Below are 12,070 nucleotides of genomic sequence, written 5' to 3' on the forward strand. Positions count from 1 at the left end.
GGAGCTTCTGGTGCTCAGTTTGATACTAAACAAAAGCACAGAGTAATGGCTAGTAAATACGTGAATACTAATATAAGGAGTGCCTTGCAATATTTCCTGTATTGGGCAGTAGTTTCTCCTTTTAGGTGCATAAGCCACATATTCCCAGCTTGACTGTACACTCCTGAAAGGAGCAACCATATGCCATTCTTTTCCTTTTTGCCTCTTTCTACATTTGATGAGGTACTGACAGACACCAGATGCTCAATAAGTATCTGTTGGGTTCACTCAAATTTGCCTCATTATCTGAACAGCGACAATGAAAGACCAGTAGAAAGAGACAGGATTAGGGCCCTCCATCTTTCTTTTGGACCTAAGATCGTCTTGGTTTAGATGTCCCCACCAAATAAAGCTTGAGACAAGGATGTGAGTACAGGTGGTGGTTTAAGTGGAGGAAATTAGGGAAGGGTCGGTAGCCAGGAGGGGGCTATGATAGTGAGCCAGGGACCACTGTGGGTAGCTGGAACTGGACCCATGGGGAACTTGGAGAAACAGTACAGAACACACACTCAGTTATCCCACCTGAGGGGTGAGAGGGCTGAGACAGTGATTTACCACCTCCTGTCAGTAATTTTTAGGCTGCTTCTAGCACTTTGAACCTGATACTATATTGGCAGTCAGATAGAGTTTTCAGGGAGAATTCTGGTCCTGGCTATGGGGAATGAGTCCAGAGTACACAGAAACGGTGAGCACAGTGGAGGGACGGACAAGAACTGATGACATCTGCTATAATTGCTCTTCACATATGAAGCCACATGACATACGGGGCCCAGATCTCAATCCTGAATCCTGAATTCCGGTTCTGGGTCAGAGTTCTCAGGATTTTACCTCTCTCTCTCTCTCTCTCTGCTTCCCCCAAACAAACAGAGTGCTCCCTCCCTATCATTCTTTGGATTCAGAGCTTCATGACAGGGTTGAAAAAGCCTATAAGAGTTTTGTGTGAATGAGAAACACGAGCTTAAGACACAGGAGCCCTGGCTTTTCCCTGAGTTCTGCCTTTAATTAGTTGCATGGCTAAATAAATGGCTTGCCCTCTCTGGGTTTCTATTGAGGACAGTCTGCATGGTATATAAATATCTTCCCTTCTTGCTCTGGTTTGCTTAGCAGACTGTATGCCATCCTTTCTGGATGGCAGTCTCCCCGCGTCCCCCACCCCACTGGCAGTATTTGAGTGATTACATAAGTAATACATAATACATGTTCATTGTACGTGAACCATTATAAAAATGTAGATAAGTAAACATCCCATAATCTCATGGCACAGGCGTGCGCGCGCGCACACACACACACACACACACACACACACACACACACTCTCCATACTTTCATGCACATTCAACACTAGTGAGTATGCTACAATGTTTCAAAACCTAGCCTCTTGAGACACCAAGGTGAACAAAGCAGAAAAGCCTACCAGCATTTCATCAGATGCCACAGAAAATAAACACATAAATAAGAATTTCAAATAATAATGGTACCAAAAAGTGATATGATGAGAGAGATATAAATTCCAGTTAAACACAAAAGTGGAGTCCCCTATTCTCCTTAGAAAAGATGGTAGATTTTAGGATAAACTGAAAATAAGACATCTCTAACAAGATTTAAATAGTCTTTATCATTCAGGGCTTCTTACAATACTATTTAAAAATATTTTTAATCCTTTTCTCAAATAAACTTAAAAAAATACAGATCTGCGTGTTGTTTGCCAAAATGCTGCTGAATATAAACATAAACCAACCTAAGGGGACATTTTTACCACTTAAGGCCAGAAACTATCCTAGATTAAAATAGCAGGAGTGTATGAAATACGGTCTGCATACTTTAAGTGAGTAACCTTGATCTGTTGTTTCCAAAGTCATCTCTCCCCCCACCACCAAGAGTACCAAGCTCTACCAATAACTACCAATAACTCAAGTTATTCTTTTTCCTACAATTATTTGGCTGACAAGTCACTTTAGGTTGAAGGAAGTTAAAAACCTGTGTAGGATGCCACCATATGAGGTAAAATCTGAATGACAAGAAGAAGACACCCACACCAAGGTCTAGCTTGGGGACTGCAAACTATCTGTAAATATTTTAGCCTTTGTGGGCTACATAGTATTTCTGTCACATCTACCTAAAAAAATGAAAAACTTAAAAATATAAAAACATACTTAGCGCATGGGCTATACAAAACAGTGGGTCATAGTTTACTGACCTTCATCCACAGGGAAAGCATTCTATGCGGGGAGGGGGGCAGCTAATGAAAAGGTGGTATGTACTTGGAGTATTTAACAGACAGAAAGAAGGCCACTGTGGCCAAAACATCAAGACCAGGACCCAGCGAGGCAGTGGAAAGAAAGAAGTCCAAAGATGTAGGAGGGCCCAGAGAAATAGGGCCTTGCAGTACCTAGGAAGGTATTCTATTTGATTCTAAACGCAACAGGAAGCCATTGGAGGAGTTGAAACAAGGGGATGAGATGATGTGATTTGTGCTTTACAAAAGCTCTCTCTGGCCACCGTTTGAAGAACGGCACATGGTAGGAGGAGGAAGGGCAGTGAGCCCAGGTAGGGATGAAGCAGGAGGCCGTGGAGAGTGAAGGAGCTGTGGTGGAAGGGATGTGATCAGACGAGGGACACGGCTGGCACTACACAAACAGCATTTCAACAGGCTTCTTTGCATTTCACAAAAATAGTTGCCCTTGACACTTAATATCCTTCTCCACATTCTTTTAAAAGTCTGCAGAATATCACATTGTACTATTATTTAGTTCAGCCATCTCTAAAAGGCAGGCATTGAGTTTGTTTCCAATTATTTCGTATCAGGAATAATCCCCCTGCAACGCTTGATTTGCTCAATCTCTACGACTCGCTGACATAGTCTCATTAAAATGGTCTCTAGTGGTCTCTAAGGACTCCCATATTGTCTCCATTTTAGGAAGAGCCAAAAGAGCAGGTAAATTATGCTTCCTGTCTGGTGATCTCTCCCAAGGGTCTGTAATCGTCCATGGTCCAGATTAGCATCCTTTCCACGTCAGCATGCCCTTTCCTCTCCCCCCCGCTGAAACTTCCTGCTACCTTTTGCTACCTTCTATTTTTCCCTAGAACAATTCCTTTGGATCTCATCTCCTCCTAAATTCTGACCTTCCTCTATCAACCTCATTTTGCTACCTGGGGGATCATTTTCTCTCCAAGTCTGCAGTAATAGCCAACTGGAGAACCAACAGCTCCAGTTGACCCAAGGACACACAGTGTGGCCTTCCCTGGCAATTGGCTTCCCACTCTCCACCCTCTCAAATGATCCTTCCCAGCAATGGCTCTCCTCTGTCATATGGCCGAGCCCTCTCCCCATAACTGACTCTATCCTGTGACTGGGTTTCCTTCTTTTGTGACTGGTCCTCCTCTCGCATTGGCTTTCTCCTAGGACATATGGCCCTCTGTACCCCCATGCTGTCCTAGTGACTGGTCCTCCTAGATAAGTGGTCAGCCCAAGTGACTGAGCTTCCCTATCTGAACTATGCAGTCAAAGTCTGTGAGTACCTCAGAGAAGGTCCTTATCCTACTTTAGGTAGGAAACTATGACAGTTTCACAAGTTGCACAGCTGCAAGCAGGCTATGGGGAAGGAACTGTAGGCTTCAGTCCCCAGGCTTTAGCTCCTGTAAAAACTGCCTTCTAGGGGCCTTCTAGGCACAATCCCAGGAAGCAGAGCCCTCATTCAGAGACAGCAGCTGTGAGAAGAGGGAAATGCAGGTGTCTCTGGGTGGGCTAATGAGGATTCTCTTTTACACTCCCCTCATCCTATTTGTTTTCCATGTTCCCCTTCTCCTCATTCAAACAAATTTTGCATTCACTGCTCTTAATAGAGAACAGTGGTCTGGGCTGAACTGGGAGGGTTGAAGGAGGCTAAGGGAAAGCAAGAGACATGGGTATTTTAAAGGTCTCTGAAACTCTAGCCCTCCAGAAAGGAAATGGAAATCCCAGAAAAGTTGGAGAAACTGAACCCAAGACCAATGCTAATTTCTACGTGGGCACACATATTCCTGGTATGGAATCTTCCCAAAACCCAGAAGACAGCAGCCTGGAACATTGGGGTAGACACCCTAAGGGTAGGGTAGTCCCTCAGAGCCCAGGGTGGGCAGAAACTGTAGTCCCTGACACCCTGGAGTGTGCACACAATAGAGTCTCCATTGCTCAGGACTGACAGACACTGTTGTCTCTCCTGCCTAGACATAATAGTCCCACATGGCCCAAGACAGGGCTGATATATTCTCCCCTCATACTACAGAACTGGGCAGAAACCTTTGTCCCTCACAAGCCAGGACTGTGCACACACTATATTCCCTACACCCTGGGTCTATGCAGACACTGCCCCTCACTCACAGCCCACCATGGGGCAGACACAGTAGTCCCTCATAGCCCGCAAGTGGGAAAGCACTGAAGTATCTCACTGCTGAAGACTGGGGCCTGGAGGAATGACAGAATGGCTAAAAGGGGCCTTGTTAACAGAACCTTGGGTATTCAGAGTGTATGCACAATGATTGAAGATCAATAAGAACCAGATAGCTCTGCAGGTGTCAGGGTGGACAGAGGGGCTGCCCAAGGATAAAATCCCTCCTCCTCAAAACTAATGTTTCAAAGTCAGATAAGCCTGGCATCTTTAGATCCTATTTTGGGGGAGAAGAAAATATTCTGGGTTAAATCTATTTGGAATTAACGGTGGTGATCATTTCTGCAATGGTTATGTTACAGAAAAAATATGTTAACACCTTTGTGCACACTTGGATTTTAGAGAATTAAAATAACCAGCCTTCCACATTTTCCTAGGTTCCATAATCCTTTTGCCTCCATGTGGGGTGCATGGAGGAGGATAGCCTGGATGTGCTGCCCTCTCACAGGACTGCCCATTGCCAGGAAATTTGGGTGTTTGGTGCTCAGTACCCACAGAAGAACCTTTCACAGAAATCAGCTTCTTACTAGACACGCCTCCAGAGGCAAGGGAAACAAAAGCAACAATGAACTATTGGGACTTCATCAGGATAAAAAGTTTCTGCACAGCAAAGGAAACAACAAAACTAAAAGGCAACCAACAGAATGGGAGGAGATATTTGCCAATTACATATTGGATAAAGGACTAGTATCCAAAATCTATAAACTTATCAAACTCAATACCCCCAAAACAAAAAACCCAAACAAGAAACAGGCAGAAGACAATGAACAGACATTTCTCCAAAGACATGCAGATGGCCAACAGATGCATGAAAAAATGCTCAACATCACTTGGCATCAGGAAAATCCAAATCAAAACCACAGTGAGATACCACCTCACACTAGTCAGAATGGCTAAAATTAACCATTTAGGAAACAACAGACATGGACATGGATGCGGCAAAAGGGGAACCCACTTACACGGCAGCCACTCTGGAGAACAGTATGGAGGGTCCTCAGAAAGTTAAAAATAGAATTGCCCTATGACCCAGCAACAGCGCTACTAGATATTTATCCAAAAGATACAAAAATATTGATTCTAATGGGTATACGCACCCAAATGTTTATAGCAGCACTATCCACATAGCCAAAATATGGAAAGAGCCCAACTATCCATCGACTGATGAATGGATAAAGAAGATGTGGTATATGTGTGCGTGTGTGCTCACGTGCGCTCGCACACACACACACACACACACACACACACACACACACACAGGAATGTTATGCAGCCATCAACAAGAATGGAGTCTTGCCATTTGCAGTGGTGAAGATGGAATTAGAGGGTGTTATGCTATGTGAAATTAGTCAGAGAAAGACATATACCATATGATTTCACTCATGTGTGGAATTTAAGAAACAGATGAACATAGGGGAAGGGAAGGAAAAATAAAATAAGATAAAAACAGAGAGAGAGGCAAACCATAGGAGACTCTTTAAAAAAAAAAAGATTTTATTTATCTGAGAGAGAGAGCAAGAGAGAGCACAAGCAGGGGGAGCAGCAGGCTCCCCATTGAGCAGGGAGCCTGGTGCAGGGCTTGATCCTGGGACTCTGAGATCATGACCTGAGCTGAAGGCAGATGCTTAACAGACTGAGCCACCCAGGTGCCCCCATAGGAGACTTTTAACTATAGGGAACAAAGTGAGCGTTGTTGGAGGGGAGGGTTGTGGGGGATGGGCTAAATGGGTGATGGGCATTAAGCAGGGCACGTGATGTAATGAGCACTGGGTGTTATATGCAACTGATGAATCACTAAATTCTACCCATGTAACTAATAATACACCATATGTTAACTAACTTAAATTTAAGTAAAATCTTGAAAAGAAAAAGAAATAGAAATCAACTTCACGATCCCCCAACTCCAGCCTCCTAAAGAGGTCTTCATAGAGGACCTCAGGTGGTGTGGATTATATGTGAGATCGAAGTTTGATTTCCCCTCAAAGGTGTTTCTTCAGCTGCCTGTTTCTACCAAGAAACAGTCCTTATCCCTGCCTTTGACAAGAGAGCCCTTCATGCCAAGTGCTGCTCTCCTGTTGCTCCTTTCTCTCTCTGTTTAGACAGAGACAGTAGATACGTGTTTTATAACAGTGGTAGGCCTAGGAAAATCAATTAGCAAGCAGAGTGATCAACAGTAATCATTCTCATTACCTTTTACAAAGCTCTTATTATGTGCCAGGCACCACACAGGCACCTCGCATGCATTATCTCACTTTATCTTAACATGAGACAAGAATTATCTTTTGCACTTTACAGATGAGGAAGGCAAGGGGAGGTTAACTGACTCTCCCAGTCACAGAACTGTGAAGTGTCAGATCAGGATTTTAAAAGCAGGTTTTTGCAATTATGTAGATAATGCACAAAGCTGCTGTGGAGTTGCAGCCCAGCCTCAAACCTCACACTTCGGCGACTTCAGGGAGCTGCCAGGAACACCAGTGAGGCCAAAACTTGGCCTCAGGTGGGGGTGGGAGGGGTAGGTATGGGTTGTGAGCAGACTGGGTGGGACCCTGTGAATGATTTGTGTGCATTTCTTTCCACAAGTGGGTAATTTGGTCTCCTTTCTTGTTTTGCTTTCTGCTTTTGTTTTTTAATTTGAAATAACACCATCCAGTTGGCGAAGCCTGCAGGGAGAACCATTTTATTACTTTTTCTAAATATAATGTGAAAAAGTTGCTGACCCAGAGCTCTGTAGCAGGAACAAATTGTGCAAGGTCTTTTAAGAAGAGAATAGATGGCCATCTGGGACCGTAGAGACGGGGCTCTCCAGAATGGGCTTCTGTGGAGGAGTTAATGCCCACATTTTTGTTCTCTTCCTGAGATAGTCATCATGTTAGAGAAAGAATGAGCATTTTTCATGAACTGTGTTTGAACTTTGTGATACTATTTGCAAGGAGAGCCTCTGGGCCCCAAAGGAAGTCACACTTCCTCCATGAAGCATTCACTCAGTCTCATCTGCCGAAGGGCCAGACATTCTGCATTTTGTTGGCTTCATTGTACTCTGTCTTGACTATTTCCATTTTTGTTGTCTAAATCTGTCTTTGTTTTCTGGGGAGACAGGAGCTGCATCTCACTCTTTTGCCCACTCCCTCAGCTTCCCGCAGTGATTAGCATATGGTCAGTTCTTGGTAGTCACTTGTTTGATAATGCCTAACCGAGTCCCAAATCTACTCTTTAAATAGGAGCAGTAATACATGTACACCCTTTAGGGGTGTCAGGAGTATTAAAGATAATGTATGTAAAGCATTCATCACATTGCCTGCTATGTGGTAGGCAATTAATTAACGGTGACTATCATAATATGTTTCAGAAATAAATAGTTGCAAATGGAACTCAAGTGGTTTTCCTTCAGGGAGTGGGATTATGTCTCCTGGAACTTGACGGAGGTTGGTCATCTGTGTCGTCTTTTAACTTTCTTATCGATCCTTATCCACTCACTGATGAGATCTTCTGGTGATGCTGCCCTGGAAGGTGTAATTAAAATTAAAGCAAAGCAAAGCAAAACAAAACAAATACATCAGAGAGTTGAGAAGCGAGGATCAGGAACAGTATGGAAATAGGTTGAAAATGCAAAAGAGACTGTGCCAAAATAGTCTCCACACCTAGGAGAAATGAGAAATTATGTGGGGACTAAAGGTTTTCTAAGAAATGGTAAAAACAATATGGGAGGGATTCTGTGGAAGAACCACAGATCCAGTCAAGACAGGTCTGTCAGGGATCTTCAAGATGTTATTGTCAAGCCCTCTCATTATTTATGTAAGCCAAGAGGGTATCCAAGAGGTGGTGGAACTTGTCCATTGCCCCAGAGGAGGTAACCAACTGTTCTTTTGTGTTGTGTTGCTCTGCCTTTGAGGATACATTTTTTATTCTGGGAAATCTCCACCATCTGCGTTTAGTTTATGTGCCTTAATTAGGCCCAGGACCCTCTAGTTCCAAGGATGTTTCATGTGGCTCAGGCCTGGCCAGTCAACCCATTCATGCCCTGGAGATGGTAATTAATTCATGGCATGAATTAATCATGTGGCCCAAGCCGGTCCAATGAGAATGGCACCCAAGGTGAATGTAAGAGCTATTGGGAATAATAGTTTTCTTCCTCACTAGATTTGATGCTGGGAGGAAGCGAGGGTGAAACATTTGGAACTCATTTTACCACTAGGTGGAGCCTGAGAATAAAACATCAGGAAAGAAAGCAGAATCAACAGAGATGGGGTTCTAGCAATATGTGCATATTTTTTAAATTCTTTTATTTAAATTCAAATAGCCAATATATAGTACATCATTAGTTTCAGATGTAGAGTTCAGTAAATCGTCAGTTGCATATAACACCCACGGTTCATCACATCATGTGCCCTCCTAAATGCCCAACACCCAATTACCCCATACCTCCACCCACCTCCTCCAGCACCCGTTTCTTTCCCATAGTTAAAGTCTCTCATGGTTTGTCTCCCTCTCTGATTTCTTCCCATTATGTTTTCCCTCCCTTCCTCTATGATCTTCTGTGCTGTTTCTTATTTTCCTCATATGAGTGAAACCATATGATAGTCTCTTTCTCTGATTGACTTATTTCACTTGGCCTAATACCCTCCATTTCCATCCATGTTGATGTAAATGTTTAAGATTTCATCTGTTCTGATGGCTGAGTAATATTCCACTGTATGTATGTGTGTGTGTGTGTATATATATATATATGTATATATATACATACCACTCTTCTTTATCCATTCATATATCGATGGACATCTTGGCTCTTTCCATAGTTTAGTTATTGTGGACATTGCTGCTGTAAACATTGGGGTGCGGGTGCCCCTTTGGATCACATTTTTTGAGCCCCTGGATCACACCCACCTGAAGATAGCATAGTTGTAGAGTTTTTCCATTATGTGAGGCAATAAAATTCCCTCCATTCTTGGTCAGTTTGTGACTATTTTCTTTCACTTTCAACACTAAGAGTTCCAAGATACCAGGTTGCAGTGGGGAATACAATAGATTGGTTCACTCAACATCTGTTCCAATCTTTTCTGAGTGGGTGTCCCTTTACTTCAGGAGTGGGGGAGAGAAGCTAAAAGCTCTAATTCCAAGAGAGTGGAATAGTCCTCAAAGCTGGGATTCTATGTGCTTAAGTTTCTGCCAATCAGATACATTTTGGTGAGATTTGATTTGCAACCACATTAAATAGGAAGAGAGATGAGGCATCCATTTTGCTTGTTCTGATATAGCAGATGTATGGGGTACTTCTTTATCCCCATTTCACTGCCACAATGGTAGGACCTAGAGTTAGTGCTTAGGACAGAGACATGTTGATTTACCTGCTGCCTGATTGTAGCAAAAATAGTAAGCAATTCCTTTGGTGGGCCACTTCTACAGTTATGTTTGGGGTCTTAGTCCTGTACAGCCTGTTCCTCTAGGCCTTCCAGGGATTTTGTAAGCACCTTATTTCCAGTATTAAACCGCTTTCTGTTTGAAATAGCTAGAATGGTTTCTGTTTCCTGCAGTAGAACCCTGACTGGTAAGCTAGAAAGGCTGCCTCTGGACATGGCACTTGCTTTCCAGGTTAGGCAGCAGCTTTCTGGCCCTCCCTGACCCAAGGCATCCTAGTGCTCTCAGGCAGGAGGCTGCTGACTGCCACCTGGACTCCCAGAAGTATGGACTGACTATTGGTGATGCTCAGCTCCCAGCTGATCCATTTTTGGGGGTAGAAGAAAGAGAGAGGACATATGGAGAGTAGTGCAAGGGGGTAAGCAGGCTGAACTGGAAAAGAGAAAATGCAGTGATTAGCATTGCACACTCTCCCAGAAAGGGCTTCCTTAGGGTTTGAGAAGAATAGCAGTTGAGCCCTTCTGGGAACACTCCACATGGGGTATCTTAAAGGCAGATTTATGCAGCAACTTTGATTGTGATGCAGCCCAGCCACACTCCCAGGGAGTGAGATGGATTATTGATTGCTTCTCAAAAGTCACATGTTGGAATCACCAGTACAAAACCAGTGACCTTATGATTTTACCCTAAGCAATTGTGGCCACCTGCCCCTACTGTCATATAGATATGAGCACTGCTTGAGGTATTCTCCAGATTTCTGGATCTTAAGTCTTCTCAAATATGTGGATTATTCCCTGAGATTAAGCATAAGGTACTGAGTTCTCACACTGTATTAACACTGCGCTTACATTTTATTTATTTATTTTTTTGTCCAAACCAGTATAGCTTTTATTGCATCTTTTTAAAATATCACAAATAAGTCTGAAAAATCATCTGGCATCTTGCTGTTTCTGTAGATGGACAACTCAGATCTTATTCATCAGCCTGATGAACTGTTCCTTTTTCAGAAACATAGATACCATCCAAAAATTTTCTGATATCCTTGTTTTTAACAGTTGTGGCTTGCTGAATCAAAGCAGCTGATTTTGATACAAGTTCGGTGTCATTTCCTTCAAGAATTAACTCATCTTTTTGGGCTTGAGATACAGACCAAGCAACACCTGGCCTCATCTGAACCCTGTGGATGTATTTCTCACCCAAGAAATTTCGGATTTCAACAAGAGAACCATTCTCCTGAATAACAACGTTGATGAGAAAGTGAGCATACACAGACCTCATCTTGTAATGGAAGGCCAGTGTAACGCCCTTGATCATGTTCTGTACATGATTACAGATAGTGTGAACAGTAGCCAGCTCTTTTCTATTTCCCCATCATTTGTCAATTCGGAGCCTCTTCTTTTTCTTTACAAGAAGACTGAGTTCTACATTGATGTGATTGAAGTCCCTTCGCAGGTTTCCTCTGGGTCCCTTCACAATAACTGTGCATCCCTTCAGAGTGATGTCGACATTTTCCGGAATGTCGACAGTCTGATTGCTGAGAATGGTCTTCATTCTCGCAAGAGATGTGGCAAAGAGAGCCTGCACTTACATTTTAGTTCAAGCCCCAAATAAGATCCCCTGAACATAAAGATGTGCAGACCCTCTGACTCAATGTGCCATCTGACTGCCCACTAGCATGCTTTCCTAGACTCTAGAGCAAGGGGCCCAGTGTGTGGTTCTTGCACCAGCAGTATCAGCACCACCATGGCACTTGTTAAAAATGCAAATTATCAAGCCCTACCCTAGACCCACAAAATCTGGGCTTTCTCATATGGTTACTACAGGGTGATTAAATAGAAACCAAGTGTGAAACACATCTAGCCAAGAACCTACAGCCACATGGCTGACACTGCCTGGGTTTGTGTCTGTCTTTGCCCATATTGTCACCTCTGATGGCATTGACTCTCCTCAGCCAGATGGACCTATACTCATGCTTCACATTCTAACTCAAGCATCCTTTGCATATTGGTCTCTGACCTCTTTTCTCACCTTCTATCCTCCTAGTACTAACCCTGTTGAGCTTCCACCTTTTCATTTGTAACATGTACCTTGATACTCCTTGTTTTCATTTCCAGAGTAACTGTTGTGGTAGCCAGTCCAGAATCCATTCACTTTCCTGTTCATGGCACCCTCATTTTGTTTTGGGAAAACCTGCCTATCCTAGTCTCAGTCATGTAGTTTGGGTGGAATTGACCCTACACACCCATCAATAGTAT

General features: G+C 43.3%; 1 pseudogene; it reads right to left on the minus strand.

The window, feature by feature from the left end:
* Window positions 1-10,787: 10,787 nt before the first annotated feature.
* Window positions 10,788-11,366, minus strand: LOC113936598 (annotated as a pseudogene).
* Window positions 11,367-12,070: the final 704 nt, after the last annotated feature.

The sequence above is a fragment of the Zalophus californianus genome, chromosome 17 (genome assembly GCF_009762305.2).
Source record: "Zalophus californianus isolate mZalCal1 chromosome 17, mZalCal1.pri.v2, whole genome shotgun sequence".
NCBI classification, from domain to species: Eukaryota; Metazoa; Chordata; class Mammalia; order Carnivora; family Otariidae; genus Zalophus; species Zalophus californianus.